This window comes from Podarcis pityusensis (genome assembly GCF_964106645.2).
Source record: "Podarcis pityusensis genome assembly, chromosome: 9".
Classification (NCBI taxonomy): domain Eukaryota; kingdom Metazoa; phylum Chordata; class Lepidosauria; order Squamata; family Lacertidae; genus Podarcis; species Podarcis pityusensis.
The window spans coordinates 76,512,438-76,530,048 of NC_138034.1; positions in this window are offsets into that span (position 1 = coordinate 76,512,438).

Genomic DNA, 17,611 nt, shown 5'->3' on the forward strand with positions numbered 1-17,611 from the left:
GGAAAAATATATGAAAATAACAACAAGAGATGTGGAAAAATAATAAGAAAGGACTGGATAGTACTGTGAACATCATAAGGTTAGATTTGTGGACATTAAAACAGCAGTAAGAAGCAAGAAGTTGATTGGATCCCTTCGGAACTTGAAATATGGGTACCCCCAACAAAAATTTTAAATTCGGCTGTGTAATTTGGAATTTATGTAATTTGGTTTGATTTGATGTGATGGGTCGGTTAATAAAAAATTATTCTTAAAAAAAAAGAAGAAGCTAAGTCTGCCTTCTGGGATCTGATTGTGGACAGAATGTGAGTAAACTCTTTTATACTTTTATAGAAGACTGTGTCGTGTCTTATCTTTTATGAGGGAATAAGGGGAAAATACCAGAACAGTTATTGTAGAGGCTTTAGCGAGCCTGAGCAAACGCATCCGCCAAGTTTAAAGAGGGGATTGTTACTCTGCTAAATTGTGACCTGTCCTTTATTTTGCCTGACCTGTCCAGCATTTCATCAGTCCAAAGGCTGGGAACCCTCCATGGGACACAGAATCTGGCCTTGCAGCCCCAGCTCAGCTAGAGATCAGCAGCTGCCACGAGAGCCCCCGGGCGTCCCTTTGGGTCAGGGGGAAAAGCACAATCACTACCTCATGCTACTGGAATGCGATGGCAAGCTCTGCGAGGGAGCGACGTGGTGCAATTTCTCTGCCGTCTTTCTGCCAACATACTGAGGTTCTGAGCTCCGCCACTTCATGGGAAACAGAAACCCAGCTATGCTAAAAGGCTCTTTAATGGGCTGCAGATTGGAGTGGTTTTGCTCTCCCAAGTGCCACCGGGGCATCGGTGCAGCGAGGTCCCTGATCAGAAGGTGCCACCAACTCGCCTTGCCATGCCAAGATCCACTTCACCCTTTGCCCTCCCAAATTAGCTAATAAATTCACAAGCTGCTGTCTGTCTGAAAGAGGTGTCCCAGCAGCAGTTCTGTGGGTTGAGGATGTGTTGACCTTGCCAGCTTCTGCAAATGTTGGCCTGGCGAGCCCAAAGCTGCCAAACCACAGGCAGGCATGAGTGGAAAAGGATCTGTGTGGAGCACAAAACAAATTGGTTGATCCCTCTTCAGGTGCCGGCCACGATGACAGATCAGCTCCCAGAGGCAGATGCTGTCAGGCTCCCAGACTTTGCCATGGAATCACTGAATAGCAGAGCTGGAAGGAACTTCAAAGGTCATCCAGTCCAACCCACTGCGGTGCATAGAGAGGATCCAAAAGGAAAACAGGCTGCCATTTGTTCCATCCCATGTTTGAACATTAGAAAGGGAAGCGGATTCTCAAACATGCTCTCTTACTCTAATTTTTGCTTGGGGGAAACCTCACACTGACATAGTGTGATGACCTGGGACTTGGGCTCAGACTCAGAGCCAGAGGAGTCTCAGTCCGCACCGGATCCTTTGCCTCAGGCGGCATCTGAACCAAGTCTGGGGCCTGATTCTGAAGAGCCCCCAGTCTTCACAGGTTCCCCTGCAACAAGCACCAGCTGGGCCGAGTCAGGGGCCTGAGCCTGCCCTGGCTCCAGATGTGGGCATTCCCTCGTTGCCTTCAGCTGGGCCATCACTTACAGCTGTTCCACTACCAGTTGGGTCAGGGGAGGGTGAGACGGCCCCTGGGTCTAGTAACCCACCGACATCTCCTGAGCTGCAGAGACTCAGGTCTGAGAGAAGGAGAGACCTGATTATTCGCAGGGGGAGAGCTCGCCTTCGGGCGAGACAGGGAGGTGAGTCGCCGGGGGATCAGGACCGGCCGTTGCCCTGACAGAGATAAAAGGCTGTCGGACCCTGTCCCAGGTTGCGGGAGCAACATTGCTGTATGCTAGAACCTGCCTGAGACCTTGCGCCCGACTTAGCCTGGTTTCCTGCCTCGTGTTCTGCCTTGGCCTTGTCGGACTGACTCCTCGCGGAATCCTTGGATTCAGGATCGGACCTGGACCGTGTTGCTCAGGTTAACCCCCGGGCCCAGCACACATAGCTCAGTCTTGCAGAACATGAAACCTTTAATCCCAGGGTCATGAATCTGAGCCCCATGTTGGGCAAAAACATTCATGCATTGCAGGGGTTGGATTGGATGACCCTTAGGGTCCCTTCCAACACTTTGATTCTTTGATCTTTGATCAACCTCCCATGATCTATCAATTTTGGCCAGAGCATTTGGTCCATCTAGCCGTGGGAATGCAGCCCTCCATTGGACGTGGGGCTCCATCCAGCCCCCATCTGCCCTAGCACTCGGCACAGCCAATAAGAAGGAACGATCTGCAGGGATGTTCTCTTGCACAAGCCCCCTTGCAAGGAACGGGGACCGCGCAGTGGTCTTGCACAGCTGCCATTGCCTGCAGCCGAGTGTGTGCCTCCCGGTTGCTGAACGAAGGTCTGAATTCCCTCTCTGAGGTTCGTTTCTATGAAAGCGGTTTTTTGGCTGAGGTCTGACTCTCAACCGCAGTGCTCCTTCTGAGCAACTCTGAGCGTCTGCTATTTCTGGTTCCTTGTAGGATCTCCACGTCATCCAGCCCAAATTGCTTGGCACGGCCTCCGCTCCCCAAACCAGAGTCTAATTGGATGTGTTGGATGGTCTGGAAACTCCTAAGCAGTTTTAATGATGATCTCATGGCTCCCAAGTACCTGTCATTCAAAAGGGCATCCTATATCTGCTTTCCTAATTCCTTAAAGCTGTTCCCCTTTCCCCCGCGTTGGCTCAGCGAGCTCTGTTTATGCCTATCTTTCTTGGAGACCTCACGTCTCAATGTTTCGAACGTGGAAAGGATTATTTGAGAAGGCATGTGGGTTCTGCGCTTTCGACGAGGGAGAAGCACATCTTTAAAAGGAAAACTACCCCAGCGTTCGGCACACACATGTGTGCACGTTCTTGCAATTCATCATTTTTTCTTCCAATTAAACAATTGGGTCATAAGTTGTAGCATCAGGACCACAGGCGGTCCTTGCTGCATTTTGATGATCCCCAGACCATAATGAAAATGACAGGGGGGGAAGCTGGAGGGAAAGATATGTCTTTAATGTTGCTTCCGCAAGCTGAAGAAGCAAGCCACTTTTCAGTTCAAAGTTGCTTGCCTCTTCAGCAAAGCAAACAGTTGTTGTGGAAGCTTACCAGGGGTGAGCAGGGTTCTCCCACCTGCACAACTGGAGCCCCTGTGAATCCCAGCTACAAATGACAGATTCAGGAGTTGCATCCCAGAAGCAATTCGCAAACCTAAACACAGCGATCCTTGGGAAATTGCAGACCTCCAGGTTTTGTGATGTAAAGAAAAAGAACATAAATATAGAGAACAAAAAGAAGAAGAAGTAGAAGAAGCTCATAGTCATGGAAGCAATGATGGGAATGCTGTGTGTGCCATTACTGACTCCTGCAGGAATGAGTTCCATAGGTTAACTATGCAGCGCATGAAAAAGTAATTTACTTTATCTGAATCTGGCAATGTGCTTCTTTATTAGATGTCCACTTTATCTACTCTCTCGGTGCCACATATAATTTTACACATATCCGTCGCATCTTCCTTGCGTTTTCTGTCAGCTCAAAAGTGTCCAACGCTGAAAGCTTTCATCCCAGGCTAGTCTCCCCAAGATCCACTTGGTCACCTGGGCCGACCTTTCCGGAAGCTTTCCCAGCCCTGCTACCTCCTTTTTGAGGCGAGGCCTCCCCCTGCTCCTCTCCAGCTTCTGGTCCCGATGAGGAGGCAGGCGAACCAGAGGCGATAACCTTCTCGCCGCAGCCTTGACTCACCGAGGTTTCCTTTCAGCGCTGTCAGCAGAGTCGCATCTAAGCCGCTCGTTCTTTTGTTACAAGAAGCGACCGCGGCAGCTCTGCCAGCCGCAGCATCTGGAGCGAAACTTATCTCCGACTTATCCTCAGCTTTGCAACGTAGCAGATTCTGGAAGAGGCCAGGGTATGTGTGGAGAGGCAGAGATCCTTGGCCAGCCCAGATGCTGGAAGCGCACAGAGGATAATTCGAAATACTTTCTTTCCTTTGCATTACCTGCACCTGTCGTTTTGAAAGATGCCTTTTATATGACCTCCATCAGCACGCTGGTGGAAATTCCCCTTTATTTTATTCTTACCGCTGTATTTACTGTATTTATTTATTGGGAGAAGCGCCGGCTCACGGTCCACCCTGAGCTTGGCAGCGATGGCCTGGCAGGGAAAATAGGGGCATTCTGGGATCAAATCAGATAATAATAATAATAATAATAATAATAATAATAATAATAATTTATTTGTACCCCTCCTATCTGGCTGGGTTTCCCCAGGAACTCTGGGCGGCTTCCAACAAAGACCCAAAATACACTAAGATGTCACACATAAACAACTACCTGTTCAGGGAAGTTTTTAATCTCTTTGACATCTGATGGGAGGGCGTTCCACAGGGCGGGCGCCACTACTGAGAAGGCCCTCTGCCTGGTTCCCTGTAACTTGGCTTCTTGCAGGGAGGGAACTGCCAGAAGGCCCTCGGAGCTGGACCTCAGTGTCCGGGTGGAACGATGGGGGTGGAGATGCTCCTTCAGATATACTGGACCGAGGCCATTTAGGGTTTTAAAGTTCAGCACCAACACTTTGAATTGTGCTCAGAAATGTACTGGGAGCCAATGCAGATCTCTCAAGACCGGTGTTATGTGGTCTCGGCGGCCGCCCCCAGTCACCAGTCTAGCTGCTGCATTCTGGATTAGTTGTAGTTTCTGGGTCACCTTCAAAGGTAGCCCCACATAGAGCGCATTGCAGTAGTCCAAGCGGGAGTTAACTAGAGCAAGCACCACTCTGGCAAGACAGTCCGCGGTGTCATGGCTTTTGCAATTCTGAGACAGTCCCTGGAAAACCAGGGCATTCGGAGGGCATGCCATATTTATATCTGTAGACAGTGCTTTTTCCTGGGGGGATGCAGGGGTATACATACCCCTAAACATTTTGTGACTCTAACGGGAGAAGAAACTAAAAAAAATTAAAATTTTAATTTCTTCTCTTGTACGGTGAATCGTCAGTTCCATTGCTATTCCCAGTGTCCATTTACTGAATCCGCCCCCCCCCCATTTGAACTATAAAATGGTGGTTTTCTTGAGTCAAAATGAGAGTACCCCTAAACATTTTTTTAAAAGAAAAAAGCACTGTCTGTATATCTATACTCTTGGCCACCTGGGAATTCAAGACCTCCACTTGCCCTCGGATGAGGCCAGGCAAGCCTGGAGACTTCAGGCCAGACCTGGAGGATGGGTAACCCTACTTGGCTTTGCAGGTGGTTGGAATAGATGACCGCCTGGGTTCCCTTCTACGATTCAGTTCTACACTTCTAAGGTCAGCCACGGCTCTCTCCTCCTCCTCTCCTCTACACCCTTCAAGGTCCGTGTCTGCGTGGCCAACTGGAGACACGGCTGCGTAATTACAGCCAAAGTCTTTAGAGCTATTTCCAAGCCCCCTCTCGGTTTTCCTTCCCGTCCCAGGAATGCAGAGCCGTAAGTGGCAGCCTCCGAGAGGACGGCTATAAATAGAGATGCGCTGTGGCTTCCCCTCTGACCCTCCTGCATTGCATTCTCTCCTCCGTTGCCGCTGCTGGGCCTATTATGGCCTAGGCGACCACATCAAGACCTGGCGAGGAACGTCTTGAGTCGCCGAAGAAAGGAGAGGGAGCCCCGTGCAGACAATGGGCCTCTGTGCACAAGGAGACATGTTCCTGGGGGAATCTGCTCACAACAGGAGGCCTGTCTGCATGTTGTTGTTGTTTAGCTGTTTAGTCGTGTCCGCCTCTTTATGACCCCCTGGACCAGAGCACGCCAGGCACTCCTGTCTTCCACTGCCTCCCGCAGTTTGGTCAAAATCATGCTGGTAGCTTCGAGAACACTGTCCCCACCATCTCGTCCTCCGTCGTCCCCTTCTCCTTGTGCCCTCCATCTTTCCCAACATCAGGGTCTTTTCCAGGGAGTCTTCTCTTCTCATGAGGTGGCCAAAATATTGGAGCCTCAGCTTCAGGATCTGTCCTTCCAGTGAGCACTCAGGGCTGATTTCCTTCAGAATGGAGAGGTCTGATCTTCTTGCTGTCCATGGGACTCTCAAGAGTCTCCTCCAGAACCAGAATTCAAAAGCATCAATTTTTCGGCGATCAGCCTTCTTGATGGTCCAGCTCTCACTTCCATACATCACTACTGGGAAAACCATGGCTTTAACTACCGTATTTTTTGCACCACAACACTCACTTTTTTCCTCCTAGAAAGTAAGGGGAAATGTCTGTGCGTGTTATGGAGGAAATGCCTACGGGTGGCATGCCTACGGATTTTCCTCCTCTAAAAACTACATGCGTGTTATGGTCGGGTGCGTGTTATAGAGCGAAAAATACTGTATATGGGTCTTTGTTGGCAAGCTCATGTCTCTGTTTTTTAAGATGCTGTCTAGGTTTGTCATGCTTTTCTTCCAAGAAGCAGGCGTCTTTTAATTTCGTGGCTGCTGTCACCACCTGCAGTGATCATGGAGCCCAAGAAAGTAAAATCTCTCACTGCCTCCATTTCTTCCCCTTCTATTTGCCAGGAGGTGATGGGCCCAGTGGCCATGATCTTCGTTTTTTTGATGTTGAGCTTCAGACCATATTTTGCGCTCTCCTCTTTCACCCTCAATAAAAGGTTCTTTAATTCCTCCTCACTTTCTGCCATCAAGGTTGTGTCATCTGCATATCTGAGGTTGTTGATATTTCTTCCAGCAATCTTAATTCCGGCTAGGGATTCATCCAGCCCAGCCTTTCGCATGATGAATTCTGCATATAAGTTAAATAAGCAGGGAGACAATATCCCCCTTTAAAGCCATCCTGGTTGGTGGCCGCCCTTGCCTCCTGCTGGAATGAGCGCCATCGTTTGGCTATGGCCAACTGATGAAGTACCCCTGGTAATTGCAGAGCACCCATGAGTGTATGTCCAAAGAAACACAGAACTGGAGAGTTGGAAGGGTCCCCAAAGGTCATCCAGTCCAACCCCCTGCCATGCAGGAATCACAAAACCAATCCTGGTCCAACTGCACTAGCTACCAATTAGTTTCCGGGCCCAATTCAAAGTGCTGGTTTTGACCTATAAAGCCTTGAACATCTTAGGACCGCAAACCTCAAGGACCGCCTTTTTCCATATGAACCTACCTGGACCCTGAGATCATCTTCTGAGGCCCTTCTTCATGTGCCTCCTCCTTGAGAGGTCCGGAGGGTGGCAACACGAGAACAGGGCCTTCTCTGCAGTGGCTCCCCATCTGTGGAAGGCTCTCCTAAGGGAGGTTCACTTGGCACCTTCATTGTACACCTTTAGGCTCCAGGCAAAAGAATTCCCTTTTAACCAGGGCTTTGATTGATCTGATTGACATCCTATGGCCTTTTAAAATGTGTCTCTTTATTTTTAGGGGGTATTATTGGGTTGTAGCTTTTATTTTTATTATATATACTGTGGTTTTTATGTTGGTCTTTTCTGTGAACCTCCCTGAGACCTCTGGGCATAGGGCGATATATAAATTCAATAAATAATAATGATAAATAATGATAACTAAATCCCTGCCCTCGGGCACGAGGAGGATATGTGGGGTGGGCAGAGGAGCAGCAAGGATCAATGAAGGGTGTCGTCTTTCAATGGGGAACAGGGAGCAAGACTGTGACTGGAATCAAGTGGTTCCAACACATGCTAAAGGTAAAGGTAAAGGGAGCCCTGACCATTAGGTCCAGTCACGGACGACTCTGGGGTTGCAATGCTCATCTCGCTTTACTGGCTGAGGGAGCTGACGTACAGCTTCCGGGTCATGTGGCCAGCATGACTAAGCCGCTTCTGGCGAACCAGAGCAGCGCACGGAAACACCGTTTACCTTCCTGCTGGAGCGGTACCTATTTATCTACTTGCACTTGGATGTGCTTTCAAACTGCAGGGTTGGCAGGAGCAGAGACAGAACAATGGGAGCTCACCCCATTGAACCGCCGACCTTCTGATCGGCAAGCCCTAGGCTCTGTGGTTTAGACCACAGCACCACCCACGTCCCTAACACATGCTAAAGGGGGTGGCAAATCAATATAAAAATAAGTGGCTCTTAGCCCTAAGTAGGTTCCCCTCCACCCAATGGCAAATGTTCCTTTAACGCAACTAGGGGACACATGAATGTTAGAAGAGACGCTGACAAATATATATATAATCTCAGTGCTCTCTGTTCATCCGAGCCAATGTAAATGGATCTGGGCAACAGTAAGTTTATTGTTCCCAAGTCCTAACCAGATTTCAGCTGTTTTCTTAAGTGAGCAAATGTATGTTTTGGAGCGGAAGGTCCTGACAGTGTGAAGTAAAAAGCTCATATGTTAAAGATACTTGGGGATGTTACCTCCTCACTCATTTGCGTCGGCCGGCTTGCAGTTCCTTGGCAGCGAGAGCTTTGTCTGAGAGGCACGTGCAGGAAAATGTCGGGGGGTTGATTCCGAAGCAAAGAGCCCCTTTTATGTAACCTCAATCCTCAACCCATATCTCCTGGAGGCTCTGCAAGGAAGTCACAGCCACCAGTGGCGTAGTGTGTGTGAGGGGGACACAGGGCGGTTGTCCCAGGCGCAAAATTGCCAGGCGTGCAAAATTTCAACACCTGGCTCTCCGTTTCTTCAAAACGACTTCTCCATGTGAACCAGGAAGACACCTCTCCAGACAATGGAACGACTCTTCTTATCTCTGTGGTCTTCTGGGTGATGCAGACACTGTTAGGCAGCTAAATGTGCATGTGTAATCCACCCATTTGCATGGACAGGCGGAGTCCCCCAAACCCTGGGCAGCCCCCATGTGGAATAACGACTCAAGACAATGTGCTATGGGATTAAAATTGGCCACAACTTTATTATGTTTCAGATGTGGGTCGACCTTGGCTCAGGCATTGGGCGTTTATCCCTTCCAGTCCCCTGCCGGGGATCTGGGGAACATCAGGGTTATCCAGTGTGTGTGGGGAATGGGCTGGCTCTGGAGAACATATATTCAAGCAGAGAGAGCCCGCCCCTGTTACACCGACGTCGCAGAGGAGAGCAATGACAACCTCTAGGCGTACGGCCAAAGCCTCGCCTCAAACAACCCCTTTAACGGGGAACCCTGGTATCGCCGCCACAAAGAGGAGGGGGACGTGGGTCACCGCTGCATGCTACCCCCCCCCCATTTAGGGAAGGTAGACTAAAAGATTCCGCCCAAGGCCTGAGTCCACCAAAATTGTGACTTTTGCCACGGGAAAGGCAAACCTGCCAATGCAGGAGAATTCCTTTCCGGCCCTTCAACAGCGACCTTGACGTAGCAGCACCTGCGTACCTGTGGAGAAAAGGTTAACCTGCAAAAGAAGTCTTAACTGAGGGTGGGTAGGGTGGGAGAAGCTCTGTAGCCAACTGACGATTCCCAGGTAAGATCCTCCCCCTATTGTGTGGGCAGGTGGGCCTTCCCCCTATCTGGCCTGATCACCTTGGCAACGCCTCCCCAGGCGGGATTGGGCAACTGCCTGAGGTAGGCGGAGACCTCCAGGTATCCCACCTGGGGAAGGCGAAGCTAAGCCTGTGCCACCTAGGGTCCAGGGGGTTGCACGCAACCATGCAAAGGGGCCCCCCCATTTAATGTGGGGAGCAGTCATTCCTTCCTCCCCACCCACGCTATGCCACTGGCTGAATGAATTTTTTGTATCTGTCTTCACAATGGAAGACCCAGGGCAGATCCCAGCACCTGAACTAGCTTTTGCAGGAGGGAAGTCCTCTCTGCACGACCACAGGCACTGGCAACCCACGCTATGCCACTGACGGCCCCAGGCATAAGAACATCAGAGGACCCAGCTGGATCAGGCCAATGGTGGCCCATCTCATCCAACACCCTGTTCTCTCTCTCTCTCTCTCTCTCTCTCTCTCCTTTATTGTTCATAATTGCATCCATACAACAGAAACTTGAATTCATCGTTATCCACAACTCAGTCATTATATATATATATATATATATATATATACACACACACACACACACACACACACACACACACACACACACACATTTTCTAACAATAAATGTTCTTCATCAAAATTTGACTTCCTGTTCTTTCCATATTCCTTTCTTTTTAATAAGCTTGTTGCTTATCTTAACTATTTATTTAACAAATATATATATATATTAAAAAACATTTACATTTTCCTTTGACATACACTTTTTACAGAAATTACTCAAAGGCTACAGCTGTGTTCAGATTGTGGCAATTATTTTTTAAATAGCTCTTCAGAGATTCCCAGGTTGAAATAAACTCTTGTTTAGGCTCATCTTTGATCTTTTCAGAGAGGTTAGCTAACTCGGCGTATTCTACCAACGTCAATATCCATTGAGGTCTAGTTGGGATTCTGCCGTTCTTCCAATATTTTGCTGTGAGTATCCTCGCGACAACAGTAGCGTATAAGAAAAGTTTCCTTACATTTCTAAGGATATCCCTAGATTTTGTTTTCTGCCATCTTCTCAATTCTTCCATCTTCTTTTCTCCACATCTCCACATCAGGATGCTTAAAAAAAAAAGCCTTGTGAAAATTAACCAGCATTTTACCCAATTTCTCCCATTAAATACATTTGTGTATACTCGTTTGCCTAAGGGCTTGTCCACACTTCGGCTTTTCCCATGCCTAGAAAGTCTGGGTCCCAGAGCTTTGGGGCCTTTGCTCTGCTGCTTTCCCCTAGAAAACCTGCTCTTTAGCGATAAATCAGAACAAAAGGCAACCTGCCGAAAATCTGAATACCGTCTGCCCCCATTCAACTCTAAACCAGGGTTTTCCTGCAGCGGGGCAAATGGATAAGCCCCCAAACACACATTTTTGCAAAACATTTCTCCCCAATGTAACACCTTTTTGCATTTTATATATGCACTGATATGAACACCATACTCGAGTACATGAAGTTTTTGTACACATTGCACTGCACAATTTAGAGAGGTGTTCATTTTGAGGATGGCTGGATTATGTTTGACATACTGTTTCAGAAAGTCTTAATTCAGTAGGTTCACTTTTCAATGCAAACTGAGTCAAATTTCTCCCCCACATCTGGGGAAATCATGTGAATCAGTCTTCCACCGGGGGGGGGGGGAGTGCCATTACTCACCATAAAGCTGAGAGTTCCAGCTTTGCAAATTGTTAAGAATAATGCATGGTGGAACAATTTTGGGCACTCATTGCTCGCCCTTGGGGAAAGCACCGATCTTCCTGGGTACAGTGGTACCTCAGGTTAAGTTCTCAATTCGTTCCGGAGGTCCGTACTTAACCTGAAACTGTTCTTAACCTGAAGCACCACTTTAGCTAACGGGGCCTCCTGCTGCCGCTGCGCCACCGGAGCACAATTTCTGCTCTCATCTTGAAGCAAAGTTCTTAACCTGAAGCACTATTTCTGGGTTAATGGAGTCTGTAACCTGAAGCGTATGTAACCCGAGGTACCACTGTAAATGGCTGGTTGGCTCTCTGTTTTCTTCCCCTGACTCTCTGGCTGTTTCTTTAAATGGTACAAACCCGGATGTCCATACGGTTTTATTTTATGGATAATCCCCTCTCTTCCTACAGCATAAATTGGCTGATGCCCAGCGACAGGCTAACCACTTCCTTTTCTGTTTGCGTGGACACAGTTTTCAAGTCACTTGTGAAAACTTCCTGACTTGTCATTAAAGCTGAAACGTTCTGGAAGCCAAGCCTTATGAGGAATGGTTGAGGGAGTTGGGGATGTTCAGCCTGGATGGAGAAGATGGAGGGGTGATGTGAGATATTTAAGGGGTTGTCACATGGAAGACAGAGCTTGCTTGTTTTCTCATGGTCTGGAGAGTAGGACCAGAACCGAGGGATGCAAATGAGAAAAAAGGAGATTCTGACTCAACATTAGGAAGAACTTTCTGATGGTGAGAGCTGCTCAACAATGGGATGGATTGCCTTGGGTGGTGGTGGACTCGCCTTCCTTGGAAGTTTTTAAGCAGTTGTTGGGTGGCCATTTGTCAGTGATTCTTCAGCTGTGATTCATGCATTGTACTACTAGCCATTTTAATAATAATAATAATAATAATAATAATAATAATAAATTTTATTTATACCCCACCCTCCCCAGCCAAGACTAGGCTCAGGGCAGCTAACACCAGGTAAAAACAATTGATTAAATACAACTTAAAAACAAGATTAAGTACAACATTAAAATGCAGCCTCATTTCAGTAGGAACTCAAATCAAAAGCATTTTGGGGATGAAAACGTCAAGTCTTCATCAAGGCCAGCTATCCAGACTGGTCCTACGTGGGCCAGAAAAAAGCCAGGGAAGTCCCCAAATAGGAGTTCCATCACAGAAGGAGAAAGGATAGAGGGGAAGGGGATCAAGTTGATTCCAAGCCGAAGGCCAGGCGGAACAATTCTGTCTTCCAGGCCCTGCAGAAAGAAATCAGATCCTGCAGGGCTATCTTCTACTTCCAGAGATAGAGGCAGAAACGCTTCTGAATACCAGCTGCTGGAAACCACAGGAGGGGAGAATTGGGTAGAGTGTGGTGCCAATAACACCAAGGTTGCAGGTTCAATCCCTGTATGGAACAGCTGCAGATTCCTGCACTGTAGGGGTGGGACTAGATGATCCTCAGGGTCCCTTCCCGACTACAATTCGATGATTCTTTGATTCTCTTGTTCTTGCCAGTTTCCCACAGGCATCTGCTTGGCCACTGTGAAAACAGGATGCAAGGCTAGTTGGGCCATTGATCCAGCAGGCTCGTTTCATGTTCTTATTTACAATTCTGTTATTCTCTGGAAAAGCTGCCCTTCTCTCCCTCCCCTCTGTCTGTGTAGGCTAAACATTCCAGAGCTCCCTGTTTTTGGCTACCCAGTGGCCATGATGCAAAACATCCAAAGGTTAGGAAAAGAGAAGGGAATGTAGCACTCTTAACTCGCCAAGCTCTGGACTCGGAGGACCTCTCTGGGAAGGCCATGTTCTTGGCAGAAATGAAGCCCAACCAACATCTCTCTTGCTCACCAGGAAGTCAGAAGCCCTCATCCCGCTTCCAGTTCAGCCTGGGTCAAAAAAGTCCCCAGTCATTTTATTTATTTTTTTGGCGTGCGTCAACAGGGAGCAGCAGCAAATGGAACCAGAAGAAGGATGGCGGCAGCTAAAAAAGCCAATGCAATTCTGGGCCTCATCAATAGGAGTATAGCATCTAGATCAAGGGAAGTAATAGTGCCACTGTATTCTGCTCTGGTCAGACCTCACCTGGAGTACTGTGTCCAGTTCTGGGCACCACAGTTCAAGAAGGACACTGACCAACTGGAACGTGTCCAGAGGAGGGCAACCAAAATGGTCAAAGGCCTGGAAACGATGCCTTATGAGGAACGGCTAAGGGAGCTGGGCATGTTTAGCCTGGAGAAGAGGAGGTTAAGGGGTGATATGATAGCCATGTTCAAATATAGAAAAGGATGTCACATAGAGGAGGGAGAAAGGTTGTTTTCTGCTGCTCCAGGGAAGCGGACACGGAGCAATGGATCCAAACTACAAGAAAGAAGATTCCACCTAAACATTAGGAAGAACTTCCTGACAGTAAGAGCTGTTCGACAGTGGAATTTGCTGCCAAGGAGTGTGGTGGAGTCTCCTTCTTTGGAGGTCTTTAAGCAGAGGCTTGACAACCATATGTCAGGAGTGCTCTGATGGTGTTTCCTGCTTGGCAGGGGGTTGGACTCGATGGCCCTTGTGGTCTCTTCCAACTCTAGGATTCTATGATTCTATGATTCTATGATTCTATGATTCTATGATTCTATGATTCTATGATTCATCTTCCGAAGCTGTCCATTTCCTTTCCTCTTTTCCCCTTCTCTTTGGATCCTTACCATCTTCAACGGCTGATGATCGATGAGGGCATATTTCAAGGCCTTGTTATTCTTGAGCACCTCTTGGAAGGGGAGAAGGAAGCGGTCCAGCAATATGTCAAAAGTCCTGCACTCGTGGGGGGAAGGATCGGCTCTTGTCCAAATGAGGACCGGGGGGTGTTTTGAAACTTCTGAGGCAGAACCGCCGTGGGGGTCTTGTTCTTGGTGCTTCTCCTTCTTCGCCCGCGCTATTGGGGGTCTCCCGGGATGTTTTCCTCAGAACCCAGCCTGAACTGGAAATGTTAGAAGCACAATCAAAACATCAGGAGGTGGGGAAAAGTTATTCCAGCATTTTAGACCTCAGCTTAGGTTCACTCTGGGGTCGTTTCAAGTTATATGCACAGGTTTCCTTCAGGGTCCCTGCCCCCCCAAAACCCCCACACAGATTAAACCCATACACCAAACTGGTGCTCTCCAGATATTTTGGGCAACTGTTCCCAGTAGTGCTGGCTGGGGCTGATAGGAGTTGTATTCCAAAAGATCTGGAGGACACCAAGCTGGCAAAAGCTACTTTAAAGGCAAGTCTGCATTTTCCATGAGGAAACGGTGTCCATTTCCATTATGTTCTCATTTACTGTTCTGCTGATTTCAGCTTTGGAGACTGAGTTGGACTCAGTGAAGACTTCAGCTGGAGTATTGTGTTAGAATGTCATAATAAAATGTTCTTTTAAAAAGCCACAACTTGAAAGAAAGCAGGAAAAAGTGACTGAAGGCAAGAAAGGAACGAATGAAATGTTTCTCATCGGAGTCATTTGCCACCCAAGCTGTGTTGGCTGTGTACAGAATAACAACTGGATTGATAAAGCATTTGACAGCATTTGACTGCTTGCAGGATATTTTCAAGACCCACCTTATTTCTACGATTGCATTATCTTGATTGTCACTTGCTTTGAACTGTTTTTAATATTGGGTTTTTATGTTGCAACCCACCCTGGGTTTGTTACTTGCTACTCACTCCGTGCCTCCAGCGGACCTCATGTCTGGGCCTCTGTTATGAACTGAGCTGAATCCTAGAACAATAGGATCCAGAATGCAGCATTCTGATTGGTCTGCAGGAGCCACCCAATCCAGCTCCAGGTGGAAGTGAATCAGCGATCTGACTGGCCTGCAGGAGCAGCCAATCAGGCTCCTGGATGAAGTGAATCAGCAACCTGATTGGCCTGCAGGAGCAGCCCGGAATTAGCCAATCATGCGGGGCCCATTGTGTAAATAATGTATATATAGCTAGACGTTTTGGGGAAAGATTCATTCATTGCTACCATGAGCTGAATAAAGAGCATGAAATTCACACTCAACTCCGAGTATATTTCAGCCTCCCTCCTCTTTGGAAGAAGAATCCTGAGGCTGTTTGGTGGGCTGCTTTTGAGCTTGGCTTCCTTGCCTCCTGCTCCCTTCTCAAGATGCCATCGCAATCCCTCTACTATGCAAGTAACTGCAGGAGGGGGCATACACAGATCCTAATCTGACCCACAAACTGGATAATTACACATTAACCTGAGGCCTTTTGCATGAAGAGCAAGTGCCCTCTCTCACATTTTAATTTTATGTCAGGGGTTTGTACGCCGGTGCCTAGCTGTTCCAAAAATTCCTACATTACAGCCCTGGCCCTAAACCTGGGTAGCTAATTTCTGGCACTCCAGAGGTTGCTGGACTTCAACTCCCGAACGCAAAACCGCCATCGATATTGCAGCACTTCAAGAAACTGGAAGAGCAGGTGAGGGACAACTGAAGGAAGAAAAAGGCTACAATTTCTTCTGTAAAACAAGAACATTGAATACATGGAGTAGGCTTTGCTGTCAAAAATGATCTTGTGAAGCTCTTGTCAGAAGTCTCTACTGGCATGAATGAGTGACTTTCAACCCTTCAAATAAAACTTGCCAAAATCCAACAGGCTACTATTTTTAGGGCAAGGCACGTGGAAATAATAATAATAGTAGTAGTAGTAGTAGTAGTAGTAGTAGTAATAATAATAATAATAATAATAATAATAATAATAGTCAGCCTCTTTAAGCAGGCTCTGGGGCTGTGAGCTACTTTGCACTCTCATCCGTCCGATTTTGTGATGATGCGATTGTGTTGCTATTTATTGCACCCTGCCTTGGGCCAAGTGTGTGTGTGCGTGTCCCCACCACAACCAAGTAAACAAATAGAAACCAAAATAAACAAATGCATCACAGAGATGATATCACTTCTATTCCATAAGCAATGTTCCAAGAACACAAAATACCAGGACTCCAAAAGGAAGGTCAGGCGGTCAAGCATTTCCAGATCGAAATAGATTCCTTTCCTCTGTCCACACATTGGAGGATTTCTTTCTCTCTCTTTTTTTCTTTTTTGGAAGCCTGCTTACTACTTGAGTGATTCATGCCTGCTTTTCCCCAGCCTGCCCTCTTGCCGCTGCCACAGGATGCGCGACCTTCCGATGCCCTCGACGAGGAGATACCCGCTTCACTTCCTGCACACTGCGTGACCTCACAGGTCTATTCCATTTGCCTCCCAAGTCTGCAGCTTCCAAGGATGTCAGGGGAAGAAATATTTCCCTCCGTGCGAGGGAGGGGAGCAAAGCAAAACCCATTTGCCGTCTTAAATGGGGGGATAATTGGCCAAAGGCGAGCCCAGAGAGAACCAAGCAGTTGAGCGGTGATACCTCTATCCCAGCTCCCTGAAGTTGGCAGCGAGACCACCGGCGCTCCAGAAAATGGGGAGAATTTATGGCAAAGTGGGAAGGAGTTTGTTTTGAGATAGTTTAATGGTAATATTGAGGAAGAATTTACAAGCGTTTGCTGCTACCGAGTGGAAAAATACATTGTCCACAAAGCCAGCGGTGTTTGCCAAGCGTAATGATTCACTCCTGACTCATAAATAATAGGTCCCTAATGACCAGAGGCTATAAGGGAGCTCGTCTCTTGCCAAATATTTATTAGAAAATAGAGCTAAATCATTAGCTGGGAGCTCTCTTACTGGAAAGCCGAAACCACATCGCTTTACGAAAGGTCATAAGCTATTTCCACAAGAATTTAGACAAAACATTATTGCGTTTTAAAACTTTCATCTTTAGCACCAAAGAAAGAGGGGGAGAGAGAGAACAGTTCATTTGTTCTTCAGAGTGTGCGACAGCTCAAATTTGTTCTGAATGCTTCCCCCCCCCCCCAAGCATCCAAAAGGGTAAACAGAGAAGGGAACAAGTTTCAAAGCATCTTCAGAAAATTGCAATTCATCATCTATGTCTTGGTTGGATGGTGGAGAGTAGAGAGAACAGTTATCAAAGGGCCGCCACACCTCACATGGAGACAAGGACAGCATGTGGAACAGAGGTTTCTGGAGTGCGCATGGACAACACTGGCTATTTTTAAAGTTGTCCCACACTTGTAAAAACACTTTGCTGATCTGATATTGGGGTCAAATAGAGCCCTAATATGCCATAGTTAAAAGCAAGAACATAAGGAGACCAATGACCCATCTAGTCCTGTTCTCACAGGAGACATTCAGCTGCCTGTGAGAAACCAGCAAGCAGGATTTGACCACAACACCTCCATCGTTCTGCCTGGACACTGAGGTCCAGCTCCGAGGGTCTTCTGGCGGTTCCCTCACTACGAGAAACCAAGTTACAGGGAACCAGGCAGAGGGCCTTCTCGGTGGTGGCACCCGCCCTGTGGAACGCCCTCCCATCAGATGTCAAAGAGAAAAATAACTACCAAACTTTTAGAAGACATCTAAAG